This window comes from Pseudochaenichthys georgianus, chromosome 7 (genome assembly GCF_902827115.2).
Source record: "Pseudochaenichthys georgianus chromosome 7, fPseGeo1.2, whole genome shotgun sequence".
In the NCBI taxonomy this organism is placed as follows: domain Eukaryota; kingdom Metazoa; phylum Chordata; class Actinopteri; order Perciformes; family Channichthyidae; genus Pseudochaenichthys; species Pseudochaenichthys georgianus.
Window position 1 is genome coordinate 9,907,380 of NC_047509.1, and position 4,917 is coordinate 9,912,296.

At 50.3% G+C, this 4,917-nt stretch overlaps 1 long non-coding RNA gene across 1 annotated transcript in view; it reads left to right on the forward strand.

Annotated features, from left to right (window-relative positions):
• The window catches only part of LOC117449862 (uncharacterized), a 56,957-nt gene that overhangs the window by 23,711 nt on the left and 28,329 nt on the right, over positions 1-4,917 (forward strand). The gene's annotated exons all lie outside the window — the stretch shown is intronic.

The window sequence follows — 4,917 nt, forward strand, 5'->3', positions numbered from 1 at the left end:
AACTGCACCCTGAATTCAGATTATTTATCTTTCTCTCGCGAGTGAAGTCTAATCTGACAGGACGGAGACACGCAGCTCTGCTCACCTGCAGCTCCTCCCTCTGCAGCAAAACACACACTTCAAGTCAGATCATCACCCTTAGCTATTTTAATTACCTCTCAAACTCCCTAAACTAGTTATAAATATGTTTATTTTTACAGTCGGCCGGGTCACTGATTACTGGATGAGCTGCTGCATGAGACAGACACTGGCGCTGTCCGAAGAGAGGGAGGAAAAAGAGAGGCTCCGTGTATTTTATTATTATATTATATAGAGTCGTTATTCATTTGTTTTAAAGCTCAATAAATAACAAAGAAGACCTTTGACCGGCACTTTTATAATTTTGTCCGGAAGATTTCAACTTTAATACACGTTGACTGGCGAAAAACTCTGCCCGGTTCCCTCGGCCCCCACCGCGGAGAATAAACAGAAGGGCAACCATGACAACCATGCTTCTTCGCTGCTTTTGTGGAGGAAGTTACAGCGCCACGTAGAGGCTCCTGCATATGTACTGCAGCTTCTCCAGCGGTTGGAGCTAAACGGAGCGGTCTCGTGTGGGCAGACACTATCCGGATAATTATTGCATGTGGACGGAAGCCGTTTGCGATTGCGTTTGCGTTAATCCTATGCGTTTAGCCGTTTTCGTCCTCGTGGGGCCGCAGCCTGAGAGACAGACCGAAGGGGAGTACTCTGTATTCGTAACAGATCCCCTGAAATGCGAACCTCAGATATTTCCTGTGTGGGTAATATACTGGGATATGGAAATACGCATCTTTCAGGTCGACTGATGTAAACCAGTCGTTTTGTGGCTCGAGACGCAGCAGAGATGTGTGAGTGAGCATTCTGAATTTGTATCTTTTTAGATATTTGTTCAGAACCCTCAAATCTAGTATTGGCCGAATCCCGTTCCCTCCTCGTTTGGGAACGAGGAAATACTTGGAATAAAAGCCGCTCTGACTCTGCTCGGCGGGTACAATAGATATAGCCCTCTTTTCTAGAAGTGAGAGGATCTCTCTTTCTAGAATATGGGCTGACTCTCCTCGGGCTTGTGAATACAGAATGCCCGAGAAGCGAGGGGGGGTGACAGCGAATTGGAGTCTGTAGCCCCGTGTTACTGTCTTGAAAACCCAAGCAGATGTTGTGAGCATCTTTCACTGTATGCTCCTTAGAGCCAGCGGAGATGTCACGTCTCTTACTTACCCTCTGAGTCTCTATTTGTTGTGTTATGGGGCCCTCTAGTGTCTGAACACAGTAGTACCCCATTTCGACAATCCCCACCGACACTGCGCGTGACGGTGGTGCCTTCACAGACCCGTCTATTATCCGCCTTTTGAGAGAGGCCGTAGCTGCTCTCAAAGGGGAACAGTTGACGGACTGTTTATTGTTTTTCTTTTCATTTTTTTGAGCTGCGCCCTCGGCCTGAAGCCTGGATGTGTCAGCAGAAAATGGTTTATGTGAGAAACAACAATATTGTGACATGTGTTTTTGCGGACTTGAGGATGGCGTTGAGGCATCTCTCGAGGCAGCGGGAACACATCTAGAGCTGGGGAACCGTGGACTTCCAGCTCTGTCACAGAGGGGAAAAGGAGGGGCTGTCAGGCCGCCCGCTTCTTCTTCCTCGACTGCTGGCCGAAATTCTAGGTTGGCTGCGCCTGGGCTGCAGCCGGAACCGGAGACTTTCTAGGCCAACTCACCCTCGTCTCCTGCCTGGGCTGGGGACTCGGGGCGGGCTGCGACCTCTGCTGTTTCGGTACTTTGAACCGACCAGGGTTCGAGGCAGCTTGGGCGAAATACTGCCGCTGTGAAGGCAGCGGCTGGATCCTTCGAGGGAGACAGAGGTGGAGGGCCTCGTCCTCCTTCTTTTTCGACTCGCATCTCCTCTGCATGGAGGCGAGAGCGGAGCCGAAAATCCCCTCGGGAACGATGGGCATGTCTAGCACATCCTCCTTTTCCCGGTCTGGGAGGTTGGTCAGGTTGAGCCATCTAGCTCTTTCCTGCACCACCATGATCCCCATTGCCTTGCCGTGGCCTGGACGGCGCAGCGTTGAACACGGAGACAAATGTCTGTGATCGCGGCCATCTCGTCCAGAACGGCCGGTCCAGGATTGCTTGACAGATCCTCGCAGAGCTCCTCTTGGTATGCGGTTAGCAGCGAGGAAACGTTCAAAGCACTGGCGGACAACGCTGCGGCTCTGTAGGACCGTTCAGTCATGGTCGACTGGAATCGGTCCGCCTTCGCTGGCAGCGTGGGGTTCCTGCTTGGTGACGGGACCAGCCTCGGTAGGAGGTGGGCTGCCACCAGCGGTTCCATAGGCGGTATGTGGAGCAGGCCGAGCCTCTCCATACCGTCACAGTCTAGGGAGGAGGCACCCTGGATTGGGGCCTTGTTGCTAAAGGGCCGGTCTCTCCACGAGACCGACACCTCATCCAACATCTCCGGGAAGACCGGAAGGAGTTGCCTCTTTGTCCTCGTTGCTTGGGGAAAATGTTTCCCCTCGTAACAGGAGCTGGAGGTCTCTTTGGCCATTTCAGGCCACGGGATGTCTAGTCTGGACGCGGCACGCTGACACACGGCCTGCAGGTCCATGCTCAGACAGGGCGAAGCTGGTCTGCTATCGCCCGGGAGAGCAGCCATCGCTCCCGGCTTTGCAGCCTGAGCCGATGACACGAAAATATCGTCTTCTTGCTCATCCGAATCAGACAGGAGGAACTCAGAGGCACCCTCTTCGTCCTCCATATAATCCAATTCCAGGACATCGTCCGCGGGCGAAACCATGGTGAGGTCCAGCCGGGAGCCCCAGCTTGGTAAAGCGTGGGGCTCCGTTCCCGCGTCTCTTGCCGCCACCGGGTCCCAGTCTGACACGGCGCGGGACTCCGGTTCCGCAGCTGCCGCTGTTGATGAGCCCCAGACCGACACAGTGCGGAGCTCAATCTCTGCGGCGGACGCCCCCGCGTCTTGATTGCCAGCCGGCAAATCAGCGGTCATGAGGGGTTCCTGTCCCGACAAGCTAGCTTGGCGTGCTAACCGTCGGCGGAGGCTCTTTATGGTGAAGCAGGCACAATGCCCGCACGAGCCGGGGTTGTCAATAGCCTCCTGGGAGTGTTCCAGCCCGAGGCAGGACGAGCAGACCTGGTGTGAGTCTGTGCCTGATATTTTCAACCCGCAGCCGCAGAGCCGAGCCTCCGAGTCCCTGACTCCTCTGGTGTGAGGGAGAGAGGCGTCCATCTTGTTCGCCGCGTGGCGTGGAGAGGACCCGCTCGTAACAGGTACGTTGTCGAGAAAAAAATTCTTCCAACCTGTCCTTAATCCGGAGAAAAAAAGGACGGTGTAGATTTTTTTCTCAAAGAATATTAACTGGTGTGTTAATATTCTTTAATCTTTTCCTCCTCTGTGAGAGAAAAAGAAAAAAACGTCCTTGCTACCGTGGTGTCGGTAGTGAGGGAAAGCAAGCTAGCAACAGGTGTGTTGTTAGCTTGAAAAAATCAAAACCTTACCTTAATTTCCGAGGAAAGAAACGGCGAGGTCGATTGTAATACTAACTGGTGTGTTAGCATTAACAGTCTTCTTGCGAAGCAGAAGAGTAGCTGGCGAGCGCCCGTCGACCGAAAGTTAGCTTTGGGTTCAGTCTGTGGACAGTGAAGCTAGCCCGGCTACTGTAGAGATGTGCTCTCTGAAGCGAGAAGAGGTGTTTGAATGACCCATGCGACGTAGCGCAAGCTACTTATAGGGGGTGGATTCCCTGACGCTGAAGTCAAGATCACCAGCCAATCAGGATTGGCGTAATGAGATTCATGCTTCTGTTTGCTCCGCGATGAGGCGCATCCCATAGTGAGACATCGAACGGAGTGTTATGAATGAGAACTGTTTTAGTTCAATTGAACACATGATACTGTACGTGTGAGTTTTTTAGGTGCTAGTTGGCTAGCTTTTTATGCCTGTCTCATACATGACCCCACGGACATTGCTGGGCTTTGAAGCAAGTCCAAACCGTGAAGTTACAACTTAAGGATCCTTCATGTGATGCCTGGCCCCAAAAATACTTTTTCGCCTAGACCTATACATTGGAAATATGTGGGAGTTTTTTTCTGGGTAAATCAGCCTTCCATTATGAACGGTGCAATGGTTCAATTTAAATCATCAGTTCTTTTTAAAGTTGTTAAATTCACTAATGGGTCAATCCATAGTTATTTTCCTCGGCATAATGAAGTGCTGTTGATGCGAGCGAGCCAAAATGAGCGGTTGGAACTACATAGACATGAGAGTGGTTTTAATCTTCAACTTTAATATTAAAGTTCTTGTTAAAGGAGCCCTTCTACTGTATGCTCTTTTTCAGTTTCATATTTGCATTTTGTTTCTTTACTGTGACATGTTTACATGCTTTAATGTTCAAAAAGCTATTTATTTTTCTCATACTGCCTGTGCTGCAGCACCTCTTTTCACCCTCTGTCTGAAACCAGAGCCCAGTCTGCTCTGATTGGTTAGCTGGCCGGCTCTGTTGTGATTGGTCAAGAGATGTCCTCCTGCCTATTAGCATGATGTGTTGGAGCCATAGTTTGGAGCGCAAAGGAGTCCAATGGAGGCGTTTCAGGCAAGACGGGGGTGTTTGGGAGAGAAACTCCCTCTGAAGGGAACGTTGGGATTGTAGCCTTTGCAGACCATTTACATGCAGAAAAACCTATTTAACACACTATAGGACAAACCTAAAATCGTTCCTTAAATGTTAAAATTACATTTTTAATGAGTGTTTTGGCTATTTTAGCATCAATATGTAATCATAGTATTGTATAATTTAGCACCAGTGGCAGTGATGCACTTAGAAAAGTAACAGGAACATTGACTTTAATGAAACTTCAGCACATCTCAGTTAATGGCTTCAT